General features: G+C 44.1%; 1 long non-coding RNA gene across 2 annotated transcripts in view; it reads left to right on the forward strand.

Moving 5' to 3' along the window:
- LOC127462684 (uncharacterized) overlaps window positions 1-11,757 on the forward strand; it is a 35,147-nt gene extending 23,390 nt beyond the window's left edge. The window contains exons 2-4 of one of the 2 annotated variants that reach the window (XR_007900525.1): window positions 2,619-4,498; window positions 5,971-6,154; window positions 11,683-11,757. This is a non-coding gene — a long non-coding RNA (uncharacterized LOC127462684). Of the gene's footprint in view, window positions 1-2,618; window positions 4,499-5,970; window positions 6,305-11,682 lie in introns of those variants that run through there. The other variant, XR_007900524.1, reaches the window with a different exon arrangement.
- Window positions 11,758-13,919: the final 2,162 nt, after the last annotated feature.

The following is a 13,919-nucleotide window of genomic DNA, read 5'->3' on the forward strand; positions in this document are numbered from 1 at the left end:
CAGTGGGATAATGGAAATATAAGCAATGGCTTCCAGGGTAGAGGCCAGAAGCATGGAAGTTGTGGTCATTCTTCCAGGAACGATGTGCAGGCTTGATTGACCAGAAATGTCTCTGAGAAAGTGAGAGACCCAAAGAGGTCAATTCCCTCTCTTCAATGGCTCTGGCTATTTTCTTCAAATTAAAAAGAAAAATGGGACACTCTAGTCCTTTGTGTAATTTTATAGCCTAAGGAATATTTCCTAGGCTTACTCTGCTGTATGCACTATAAAGCACGATGGGGTATTTAGCTCCTGAATTCTCATTTGGGTGTTTTTGTCTCCTGTTCACATTCATTTACTGTACAATATCAAGTTATATATGTTATGTGGTTTAGGCTTTTTTTTTTAATTGTGGATTTTATATTAATAAATCATGGAATCTTAATCTCAATGTTTGCTAGCACCATAGGCATATGCAATATTATACAGAAATATTTTCTCCCTTCTCTCACCCTTCTTTTCTTGTCTCCCTCCTTCCTTCCTGCCTCTCCCAGGCAGTTACAATTTTCTTCCCCTCCCCTCCCCTCCCCTCCCCTCCCCTCCCCTCCCCTCCCCTCCCCTCCCCTCCCCTCCCCTCCCCTCCCCTCCCCTCCCTTACCCTCCCCTCCCCTCCCCTCCCCTCCCCTCCTCTCCCCTCCCCTTCCCTCCCCTCTCCTCCCTATCTCTCTTGTCTGAACTCATATGGGTTGAAAATATCCTTTCCTGTGGGGAAGATCATGAGGTGGGGATGACAGAAGTGCTGTTGGCTGAACTCTTAAAGTTGGTCTGCTTCAATATCTATCTACATATCCCAAAAAGCCAACCTTATCCTGGGCTGCATCAAAAGAATTGTGGAGGTCAAGGGAGGTGATTTTGCCCCTCTGCTCTCATGAGAACCCATCTGGAATCTAGCTCTGGGGCCCCCAACACAAGAACCTAAGGGCATGAACCTTTTGGAGCAAGTCCAGAGGAGGGCAAAGAAGAAGATCAGAGTGCTGGAGCACCTCTCAAGTGAAGACAGACTGAGAGAGGTGGGGTTGTTCGGCCAAGAGAAGAGAAGGCTCCAGGGAAACCTTATAGCATCTCCCAGTACCTAAAGGGGCCTTAGAAGAGAGCTGAAGAGGGACTTTTTACAAGTGACAGGATGAGGGGCAATGGCTTTAAACTGAAAGAGGGTAGGTTTAGATTGGATATTAGGAAGAAGTTATTTACTGTGATGGTGGTGAGGCACTGGAACAGGTTGCCCAGAGAAGCTGTGGGTGCCCCACCCCTGGAAGGCCAGGCTGAATGGGGCTTTGAGTGACCCAGTATAGTAGAAGGTGTCCCTGCCCATTGCAGGGGGGATGGAACTAGATGATCTTCCAACACAAACCATTCTGTGATCCTATATCTGTATCTGTGATGTATGTATTCTTATACTATGTCAACTTAAGCTTCTTCATATTTTTAAAACTAAGGAAATTTAATGCAAATCTGCAGTTTACAAGACACAGGACCATCACAACTTTTCTTTCCTCTGAAACTGCACGAGTCAGGCTATGCTGTTGGTGGCAAGGAAGTCTTACGGTGGGTGGGAAAGTGCGTTGGTATGTACCTACAGCTAGCAAATGTGCTTTCTACCAAAAAAATTTCGGTAACAGGCCATGTTAGATGACAGGACTTCAGCCTCCGTCCTGGCCAAGGAGGACAGCCTCTGTGCAGCCCTGGCAAAGTTGAGGATGTCCCAGTTGTGAATGTCTCCATGTGAAGGGCTCATTGCTGCAGTGGTGTGACAGCCCAAGTAGTTTCCCTGACCTTTTGGCATCCTGTGCTTTTGGCTCATGGGAATTTGCAGGATGGACCTGCACCTCGTTGTCCTCCAGAAGGCAATCCCTCACATTGCCACTGTACAGGCAAAGGTAAAAAGGCAGCTCTGACTCTCGTTCGATATTTTTCTGAATGGTGGTGAAATGCGCCTCATCATAATCTACTCAGTAATAAAAAAATGATCTTTTTTATGTCATTCAGCAGCAATGTATGGTAAATGAGATTCAAAGGATTAATGCACAAAGGAAATGTCAATGTTAATCTATAGACAGTCCCTTTAGTCCTGCTTGTCATAAATTCAGAGCAAGAGAGTTTGCAGACTGGCTCGGGAAGGATAAAATCGAAGGATTAAACAAACCATAACTCAATCTTTCAGTGCCTTGAATTCTTACTTTTGGGGGATTTTCCTCTGTAGTTTTTCTTAAAAGAACATATATCTTTAGTGAGAGGGAGAAATTACAAACATTAGACCATGAAAGTTGGGCTTTCTTGTAGTCATGCTTGCACAAGCGGGCTCTAACTCAAATCAGCTGTGCTGGTTTAAAGCTGTGCTAGTATCCTTTATTGCTAACACTGAGCTTCTTTAGTTACTCACTGTTGTGTCTTCTATGGGAATATAGGAAGAAACAGGCTGGCTTTGTCTCCCTTCTGACAGGGAGGCTCTGTATCTACTCGTCCTCAGCAATCAGATCATAAAATTAGAGCTTCGTGATTGTTGTTGATGTTTTGGGGTTTTTTTTGTTTTGGTTTAGTTTTTTTTCTTAGATGAATGTTAGATTCGTTTTGCTTCCCAGTATTCCAGCTCAGCCTGAAAGGAAGGTGTGGATCTTTGGATAATGTGAAGGACATCTCAGATCTGATTTTTTCTCTGGATGAAGGACTCAATCTTACACCAGGATTCACCAGGGGAGTACCTTCTGCTTATCCATTTAGACTGCAGTCTGCCTGGTGCCAGGCCCTGCCCAACTTCTTAGCGTAGAAAATGTGCATTCAATTGCATGTCTAATTTGTTCACAAATTTTCCACGAGTGTTGAACCAAATCACACTGCAAAGACTATGCCTAGTTATGTGCCTAACTCAGCATTTGCGCGCAAAATTGCCTAATGAGCATGTGCAATTATGGCAATTAGGCTTGTGAATTAAGCATGCAAATACCCTAGCATTTGGGTTAGAGAGTCATAGCCCATATCACTAGGAATAGCATAACCTATTTTAGATACAATGAAAAAGCCCGTCCACCTTTTCCAGTGTGACCACATTCATGAAAAGAGAGCACGGCTTGGGGAGGAGAGACTACAAGCTCTGGGCAGAGACCACAAGGAATCTGCAAATGAAATGAGACTTTAGGTGCTTCTGCTTCTCTGTTCCCAGATGTCTCTTGCTCATAATGAAATACCAGAATGCTCTCACTGAGCATACCTTGTCTTAATGGTTTAGTTATTCTAAGGCAGCCTCCATCAGCAGAAATTGCTGTAAAAAAAGGGGACAACTTTCTTTCTATATGGTCCTTTCTTCTATAAAGAAAGTACAATGCAGAACTACCCTATGCCCATGCAAATGTCACTGCTGAATTTGTTGGTTTCTAAGATAATTTCACTTTGAGGCAATCCCATCCTACTGAGGGAAGGCACTGCTGGCTGGCTGCAGCACAAATCCCAGTGTAAGGTATGAATTCATTTGGCAGATGCCAGAACCGAGAGTTTTGCATCAGTTATTGCTGCTTTAGTGAAATAAGGTTAACAAACACAGAGGTGAGCAGGTGGTCAGAGATAAACAGGTGAGGAGCACATTTCTGTAATAAAGAAAATTCTTGGGAAGGAAACCATACCCTCCCCCCCCCACCAAAATTTCTACTTCATTAAGGTGATTTCGAACTCACTGGGAAACCAAGGACTCGGTTGCTGATCAGCGCAAACAAAAATAATCCAGGTGGCAAGTCTGATGAGATATGACCTTGTTCAAAATCAATAGACTGTTCCCCTTCCACTGAGCACAACCGACTCTCGAATGAGTTTACTTCAACAGAGGCATTTCCCTCACAACATTAACATTTTAATTGCTTGTGCAGGATTTTCTGGAAAATTAACCCAGTGCTGGTTGAGCACCGGGTGAGGATGCTGGGCGCAGGGCTGGGAGCGCAGGCGGTGCTGCGGGGAGCTGCAAACACATACCGCCACCTAAAGGAAAGAAACCTGCAGGAAACCACGGAAAGCTGCTCCCTTGGACTCTGTCAGAGCTGATTAAAACAAAGAGGCTTAATTTACTCTTTGCAGCCTGCCTCCCTGCTGCCTTCCGAAGGGCTCTCTCTCTCTGGCAAAGCAGGACAAGTGCATCAGTATCATGTAGTCTCTGCCACAGGACCAGTAATGTGATGGTTGCACACTTGACAGTGGACTCGGGGTAACTTCTCAAGTTGTCGCAACTTCTTTGTGTGTCTACAGAGTCTTATAGCAGGGCCATAAATTAGGTGAAGCCAGGTCGTGTGCTGAGGGAGACCTGTGATGCTTGAGGAAGGCTCCGCTGGGAAGCAAAACCCCACCTGGGCTGCAGCACCAGGATGTGGCATCGCTCCCACTCCTGCTGCCAGATTCTCCAGGGCAGGGCCAGCTGGGAACAGGAAGAAAGCTCAGGCCCATACATCAGTAATGGGTGGATGGGGAGAATGGGTGGCAGGTGAGTAGGTGGTCTTCAGACCATGTCTGATTTTACTTCATTATCTAGTGTAGATTGCATAAATGTCAAGGGGAAAGGACTGAGATATGCTCAGCCCAGCTGAATATCTTAATTCCTAGTGTTAAAGAGATGGGATTCTTTTGAACAGGCTTTTTCTGACTCCATAAATCCCACATTCCTGGCTGCACAGAGGAGGCAGACAGAAGAAGAAACTATTTACAGAGAATATATTCCCACCAAGTATTCCCAATTTGTTTATGAGCAAAGCTTGTGAAAATAGAGGAATCAGGGCCAGGATGGGGAGGGGAGGCAGGGGAAGAGGGAGGAAATCTTCCCCCTGTCTTCTGTAAGCTTGTGAAGCATAAAGGAAGGCACCTCTTCCAAACACATATCCAGGCAATGCTGAGCCACAGAGCTGTGTCCTTGAGGTGTGGCTAACATGTCAGCCTGCAGTGGCTGAGCAGACTCTGTGCCAAATCACCAGCAATAAAAAAGGCAGAGTTTGGGAACTTTCCATGTTTTGGAGTGCTGTGCAATTTCCTGGTGAATGGCTGCCAATATCACATTAACACCACCATGACTGCTGGTAACATGGGATTCCCAAAGGCTGAGCCAGCAAGCAAGGGCTGAAGAGGTGTGGAGGACCATGTAGCTGCATGCTAAAAAGCAGCCTACCCAAGAGGGGATGAGGTGAAGGGAGCCTGTGCTCGTAGCAGCCCCTTTTGTTGTTTCAAAGGTTAAGTTTTGGTCTTTTGGAGCACTTCTGCAGGGCAGTAATGTTTCCTTAAGTGAATGCCCATAGACAGACTTATACACACAGAGCCTCCTTCCTAAGCTCTGCCTGCAGATGTCTGACTGCAAGTAATCGTTTGCACCCAACTGCTCGACATCACACATTGCTGTCCTGGAAGGGATGATGTCTCAGGGAGGCAGAAGGTTATGCACAGAAAGCAGCACCCCACTGAGCGGTCATAACCAGCACATTCCTGGGATTCCTGCAGGGCCAGCCCCAATTGCCAACTTGGACCTCCCCCTGTGAGAGCAGTTCTGGTCTGGTGGGACACTGGGCCACTGTTCTCTGAGGTCAGACTCTTAACACAGCTCCAGGAAAGCTGCTAGGCCATGGGCAGGCTGAACGGATATTGTTTTATCTTATGCTAGTTATTTTCTTTTTAAAACTGATAATAATCTCAGCATCCTTACTCTGTGTGATCAGGGAGCAGGTTTAGGAAGTATCTTTCTAATTCATGCTGTTCTACCTTGTAACTTACAACCTTGGTTGCAGTACAAAAGGTTCTTGCTGAGAAGCAAGTTTCTCAGACTGAAAGGAAAATTATTGTGACTTTTCATCATAGAGAACTTTAATTTTATTTGTGATAAGTTCTTCAGAATGATGTATCTGTGTTTAAAATGTTTTTATTAGTATCTTAGGATCTTATTAATAAAATACATTTTTTCCTTTTGATGTCCAGGTGCCAATTTTGTAAGCCAATGAACATCCGTGTTTAGGTACTGCTTTCAAGCCCATGCAGCATCTGCATTTCCAGTGAAAGGCACCAGCATCTTGCTCTCTTCCATGGCTATAACACTGCTTAATGGGTTGGAGGTAAATGTAACAGGGAAGGAATGAAAAGACGGATTCTCAAATGGATTAAGGTACAGTAAAGCACTGTTTGAAAACCTGAATATAGCTTCTCATTAATTAACACTACAGCTGTATGGACATGGTCATAATAAGTGCTGGAAGGAGCACTGTCTTGTAGGGAAAACAGTTCATGATTCTTCAAATAGCTTTCTGTGTAGACTTAAACAAAAAGCCATTTACTCCTCTGTGCCTTAATTTTTACATCTGATTTAGAGACATTATGATTAAAGCTGATGAAACATTTTCAAATTGGTGACTGGAGAAGTTGGTTCTGGCTAAAAGGACTAATGGAATATTTCACATCTGTTCTTCTGATGGGATCAAGCCAAGTTGTCTATTTCTAAAGGATAGAAAAGGATTTATTTGAAATTTATATATTTTAATTTCGTTACACTCATATATAAATTAACTTACTATATTATTCTATTGAATTGCTGAATATCAGATGTATACCCTGTATGTATTAAAGCATTTTAATATCACGCCTTAATGTTTTTTACATTAAATCAGTGAACTAGTTTTTTATTTGTTAATTAAATGTTTCAGCTTTGTCAGAACTAAATGCTTTTGCAAAGTTATTGGAAAGTTCTTTTCTGCCCTTTATCTTCTGATTTTGAAACACCTTTGAAGGTATTGGATCCCCTTTTTCTGATGTTCCTGCTGCTTTCAATGTGACTAGAGCCAAGGATCAGGTACTCTTGGTATGTTTTGGGGGCTATGGCAAAGTACTGCCAATGAATGTCCATTAGGCACAGTCAGTGCTTCCCTGGCACCATCTGCAACAGTAGTAGCTTGGGATTGTCCCTTCACATGCCAGCCACCATCCAGCTTTTCTGTCATTGCTTCTCTGTATTAGGTCTGACTGAGCAGAAGTTAATATTCTCTGTAGCAGCCCTCACAGCACCACTCTTCCTACTGGTAGCTAGAAAGGTGTTGATAACACACCAGTGTTTTGGCTACTGCTGAGCAGTGCTCACACAGCACCAGGGCTACCTCTTCAATATTCTACCCTCATCAGTGGGCTGGGAGTGGACAAGATCTTGAGACGGGACACAGTCAGGCCAGATGACCCAAACTGGCCAAAGACATATTCCAGATATAAAAACTAAGAGGAAAGGGTAGAGTACCTGAGGTTCTTGTTCATCCTTATGAACACTTTAATACCACTAATTATCAATGTAGCATAGTATGTGGTTTGTGGAATCTGGTGTCATCCTGGTGTAAGAGAAGACAATTTTTGGGTCAGGTGATACTGAAATGTGTCCTGAGGCAAGAGATCTCTGGGTGGCAGGGCATGTGAAAGGATTTGGGCAGGTTTCTAGGATGGTTGTCACCTCCCATAGCCTGGGACTTTACACCTGAACAGGCAAGCAATCCTGACATACCACCTGACAGAAGAGTGCCTTCCCCACCCCAATGAAAACCAGTTTCCATCACTGTACTGGTGCCTGATCTATGCCCATTGAGCCACAATTCAGTACTCTCAGAGGACTGTGGCTGAGACAGAGATCCAAACAACAAATGCAGTCACTGTCCCCGTAGTGGAAAAGAAAGTTGACAAAGAAAACAATGGATCCACATCATCGGTTAGAAGCGGAGAAAGAAAAGGAAAAGTTTGTTCAAGAAGCTGATCCTGAAGGAATGAGAGAATTCAGACAGGAAGCAGAGACGACCCGATTCCTGACCTCATCAGAACTTTGGGATGTATAAGATATTTGTCTTCCAGAGCAACTACTACATATACTGAAACCTTATTTCTCAGGAACTATCTGTGCATCACCTGCTGATTGGAAGTAGAGAATAAACATTTTGTTTTCCTTTGCTTCTGTGCATAGCCTTTACTTTTGCTTTATTAAACTGTATTTATCTTGACCCAAGAGTTTTTCTCTATCTTATTTTCTGCCTGCCTTGCCCTGCCCAGCTGAGGAGGGGGGTGATAGGGTGGCTTAGTGGGTACCCTGGCATCCAGCCAAAGTCAACCCACCACAATCCCCCAGATCAAGTAATTGGCAAGTTCAGGAAAATGGTTTAGAGATAAAAGGCTCAATATGACTTTTCCTAAGACCACTCATACCAATTTGAATGTCTTGCAGCCCTGCAGGGGAGCAGGACTCACAAACTCAGGAGCAGACCCAGTATGTCTGCTGGGTGCCAAATGATGCCGTGTGTGTGCCGTAGCCTTCTGGGAGCCAAGCTCCTCACCATGTGCACTTTGATGATGTTAGTCCCACCTTGTGACTTCTGTGGAGTGATTTTGATGGACTCTGGCAGAGGGGAGGACCAGCCACAACCTGCATTTTCCTTCTCTTAGCACAACTAGTTCACAGCCATGCCTACAAAGCCTAGAGCTGGAAGGCTGTGTAAGAGTATCACATACACCCCAGAGGAAAACCTGTCTTTGAAGAATAGAAAAGGTGGGCTCGGGGGAATATGTATCTGTGATTAATCTGTTCAGCCACTGGGTGCCAATGTTGGCTCATATTTGATAATCGGATACATTTTTCTGTGGGAAGGGGAATTTTTGAAATCTAAAAGAAGGTTTTGTAGTTTTGAGAGGCTGCAAAACCTGAAAAACATGTGAATTTTTCTTTGAGCAGACCTGGAAATGGAGTGCTGGGAAGGCATCCGTGAGGGGTGGGGAGACAGGGGAGCCCTGAGTTAACAAAAGAAAGAGAGGGACCCTTAATGAAATGGGCTTGCTGAGAATTATGAATCTGTGAGCCTATGTCCTGTAGTGATTAATGATGAACCACTGTTTTAACTTTGGATCAAATAATGGGTTGCCTCTGAAAAGCTTCATTAATCACCGTTAGAAATAGGCCTGCCAATTCATTACTTCAGGGCAGACATGAGCTGAACAGTTCAGCAAATTTCAGGATTCAGTGACTCTAGGCAGGGGATGGTTAAAAAGAAAGCAGGGGTCTAATCTGTGTTTCAATGCATTGGGATTTATGAGCAAAGAATATCCTCTCATTGGCAGCTTCCTCTTCTTCCCCTCCTCTCCCACAAAATCTTTTTGCTGATTGTGATCTAGGCACAATGCACAGAAAAAACATGGCATTTGGGGCCATATCTGGGCTGGATTCTTATCCCAGGTACCCAGATGTGACTCCCTTCCAAATCACTAGAAATCATAATTGCTATTCTCAGCTGATGTTTTTCACTTTGCAGCCTTCATCTGGGACTAATGCTGTGTACTGAAATGCAGGAGAACATTTGCAAGAAACATGTTTCCACCCCTTTTAAGAAACTGCTGTTGATAGAAAGAAGCTTCTGTGGTTTTGATGTGATTCAAGATTTTTAAGCCACCTGGGATCTATTTTAATTGCTGTCCCAGGAAGCTAAGGACTGGGAAACACAAGGAAGTACAGCTGATGCTCCCTGCTTGGGAAGAGATCAATTCTTCTTTTTTTTTTTTTTTTTTAAATAACATCCAAATACCAGCTAAAAACTGCACTGTGCCTCCATGCTCTCTGCACCTCACCATTCTGGACAGGGAAAAAGAAGGAAATGGAAATTAGGGCCAGAATAAATTTATCAGCCAAATTTGTTTTGCTCCTAAAACATTAGTTTTGATCAAAACAAAACCACTTTGAATGTGTAGTGAGAGCAACCTGAGTCGTTTTGGATAGTAATCCTCCCTTTAGTCCTGTCAAAAAAGAAAAGACAAGCTACTTGCCATGCCCTCACCTCCACCCCAAAGCCTAAATGCTTTGACTTTTTTTTCAGTCACTTGAACAAAGTGACTGAATTTACAAATTTACTTCAACTATTATTTACTATAAATACCTCAAAGATCAAAATAATCAATTTTTTAGTTTATTCTTTTTAAAATATTAAACCAAAATGATAATTTACATTGTTTTGGTTTCCTGAAAATATAAATACTTTTGTTCAGGATTGACCTAACTTCCTCGAAACAAACAAAAAAGTCATTTATTCGCACAGCTGGAAATAGAGAGGGAAAAACATCTGGATGTGAGAAGGGGGAGAAAATGTGCATTGGAAGGGAAAAAACAGTAAAAGGACAAAAGGTTATAAGTAGAAAAAGAAAAAGGATTGATATGGGGGTTGGAGAGTGTGTCCAGGGATTATGTGAAGAGGGCTATAGAAAGTGGGCTTTGAAAGAGAAATGTAAATATGGTGATGGAAAGGAGGAGGGGAGAACTAAGATGAAACCAGAGAAAAGGTTAGGGAAAAATGAAATGGAATAGAATACAATAAACAAATGAAAAGCAAAAATAATGAAAAAATCTTAGATTTGAATGAAACAGAAGAGGGACTAAAGGAGGAAAACTATAGTCTAAGAAGAACAAAGAAAAGAAAACTGCTGAGAGTAAAGGATATGCTGAAAAGGACCTACAAATCGAAAAATTCTGGAGAAACTTATTGATTTATTGTAGATAAGGAAAACAACATCCTTTTCAAATCTTGACCACTTGTCACCCAGCTCCAGCCGCACTGAATACACCAGCACAGCAGCCTCTAGCCCCTGAGACTGCAGTGTCCCTGCTGCTGAAATCCACGTGTGGGACACAACAAGGCTAGGGGAGGGCAGGAAGTAACATGTCAGCACCTGGGACCTGTGTTAATTCGGTGTATCAGCACCTTGGCTTCTACCAGATCATTGTTTCCAGATGGTGCCTGAGCTCTGAGCTGGTATTTAAGGCATTTAAGGTCGCCTGAGTTAAGATTCCCGGGGGAAGGAATGAAGCCAGCTCTCATGTATGCAGAGCTCAGTGACAAACTCTTTGGCATGTTGCAGCACAGCCAACTGCTTTGCAAAATTGAGATGGCCATTGAGCAAAATGGTCTGCTTTTTATTGACTCAACAGCATCTCATCCTATGTGGCGTGGGGAAGGGAGCGCGCTGTTTGTGCTGGACTCCTCTGCCCTTGCAGAAGGAAGGCGCATCCATGGTCTGTTTATCAGTGCCTCTCAGGGAAGATCTGAGCTCTCCATTCTCTGGGGACAACTCCAGCTTGAACCTACAGGGACAAGGTTGGGTCTAAGCCAGCCTTCCCTCCTCATTCATTCTGGGATACAGGCAGATAACAAGCCATACTCTAGGGCATATCGAGATGGGTGGGATTTCTTACCTGCCCTCTCAGCTCCCAGTTGAGGTGGCAGCTGGACACACTCAGAAGAACTGCCCTCAGGACATTCATGTGTGTCTCCCCAGGACATGGGAACATCCTAAAAGAACAGTTTAGCACTTTGAACTGACTCCCTCTTAGCCAAAGTCACAGATACACCTCAGGGCTGTATGTGGCTGAAAGCACATCACGCGCCACGCTGGTGGCCTTGGAGCAGACTAGCCCTGAGCCCACAGCAGTGAGGCAGGAGACACTCCAAACCTGGTCTCAGTCCTTCACAGCACTGGCCTTTCACAATAAAGACATGGTCGGAAGCTGAATGTGTGGCAGCAACTATCTGAGCAACTTTTAGTATTTCTCCCCTCACCATTACACATATTTCTTCTGCTTGACTGAAATTGTAAAGCCTTTTTCTTATTTTCTTTTAAATTTTCTATTTTCAGGTTTGCTTTATGAACGCTTCAAGACATAAAGTTAAAACATCGAAAGTCTGAAAGGAAAACCAGAGTGTGAAGATTTAGGTGATGTGAAAAAGAGACTGGAAGCAATAAGTACTGCTTCTTAAAGGGGTGACTTGTTCCTGTTGGCTCAGTGTAAATAACCCAAGTGACCAGTGTTGTGATTCAGTGTCAGATCTCAGCTCTGCTGAACTTAATGCCATGATGTTATTAAAACATCAGACAGAGAAATTAAACCAATGATCTTTCTCTTCTCTCATATTGTTTTAGCTTCACTCTTAGGCACTGATTACAACCCTGCCCTCATCAAAGGCTTCTGTTATTAATTTCAGTGTATCCCAAATTGTTCATAGACTTTAAAGGTAAAACTATTTCCTTGTACTGTCTCAGATGAGGGATAATCAGGCAAAGGTCTAAATTCTTAAAGTTTTTGAGGGCAGTATGATCTCAAAGGGAATGAGAAACCTGTATTTAGCTCTTAGCATTTAAGGGTTAGTCAAATAATTTTGATTTCCACACAAGGACTTGATCACTAGCACACCTCAATTGTCTGCTTTTTTAGGGAAGAAATGCATTTATAACCAAAGAATTTGTCAATTTTTCCTTGAAACTTGTCTTACAATTAAAGATTTTGGCCATAAGCATCAATACATACATGATCAGATTGGTCCAGTTGTAATGGTCCATCTGTTAAAAAATGCTGACGCATGGATAGAGGCATGTATTTCCATACAGCATTCAGGCCTTCAAAGTATAACCCATATCTTCATTGTCTTTAAGAAGAGCATCTGGGAAATCTCTACCTAGTATGCATAGTCTATAGTTGAAACCTGAAAATGTGCTAGAACCCTTTCATTTGTATTGGGGTTTCTTGGCAAGGCTGATGGAGTGGGGAGTTAAGGGGGGATGCTACAGAGGTGACTTCCATGAGAAGCTCATGGAAGTGATTTGTCAAAACTTGGAGCTACAACCACAGTCCAAAGAACAGAATAAGTGCTACAGCAATGGTCCAGCACTGCCACTGCAGCTGGCAGTGAAGGGCAGGCATCCCTGGGCCATGCCATTCTGCTTCAGCTCCTTCAGCAGACCAGTCATCTCCTGGCTCACCATCTCCTCATGCTCCCGCATGCACTTGCATGTGGCCTCATCCAGCTCATCACCAGCCATCCATGGGTGCTGGATGATGCTTTCTGCCAGAATGAAGACCATTTGGGCAGCCATGGCCTACAGGAGGAGGGACAGAATGGGTTACATGGGGCTGGAAGGGAGGGAGCTGGTGGCAGGAGAGCAGGAATAGGAGCTTCAGGGAGGTGGAGGCATGTAGGAGAGGGATGGGCTGCTGGCAGGGGGCTGGACCCTCTGTGCAGGGTGAGAACCCACCAGGGCTCTGTGTTTCTGTCCCAGCCCTCATCCAGCCCAGCCCTGCCCATGTGTACACTCACTACTGGCTCAGGCCATGCTGGGACAGCACTGCTGGCTGGAGCCCCTGATAAGCACCCCTACTGTGACTCTTCCCCTGCAATGCCACAGGCACCAGAGCCCATCACAGCCCTGCCCAGCGGTCCCAGCCCAACTCAGCAGCTCAGAGCTGCCCCAGGCAGCCAAAGCCCCGATACCCTCAGACCTACCTGGCAAGACAGGTAGTAGTGGGGGTCTACTGGGGCAGCTTCTGTGAGAAGCTGCCAAAAGCTTCCCCCTGTGTTCGACAGAACCAATGCCAGATGGCTCCAAGACAGACCTGCCACTGACTGAGTCCACCCAACAGTGACAGTGATAGCACCTCTAGGATAACATATTTAAGAAGGGGTTTTTTTCTATGATGGTCATCAGTGAGTGATTTCTCCCTTATCTCAACCTGTGAGGGTTTTTTTGTAGTTTCTCTCCCCTGTTTGCCTGAGGAGGGGAGTGATAGAGTGACTTTGGTGGGCATATGGCATCCAGCCAAGGTCAACCCAGCACACATCTGCAGAATGTGGAGGCAGTCATCTTGGGCAACAGGAATCTACATATCCTTGTTTTCAGAGTTAAGAAAATGAGGTCTAGTAATTCTACACCTCTTGCAGTTGAGGAAATCTGATTGAAAATATGTGCTGCAATTGAGGTTATAGAAGTTTGGAACATTAGATTGAAGCTCACACATACAATTTTGAAATATTCTTAATACAGTTCTGTTAATGTTATGAAAACAGACAGGCAGACAAGTAGTTATTCTCTTTACAGTT

Source organism: Manacus candei, unplaced genomic scaffold (assembly GCF_025592945.1).
Source record: "Manacus candei isolate 608988 ecotype Guabito, Panama unplaced genomic scaffold, ASM2559294v1 h1tg000008l, whole genome shotgun sequence".
NCBI lineage: Eukaryota > Metazoa > Chordata > Aves > Passeriformes > Pipridae > Manacus > Manacus candei.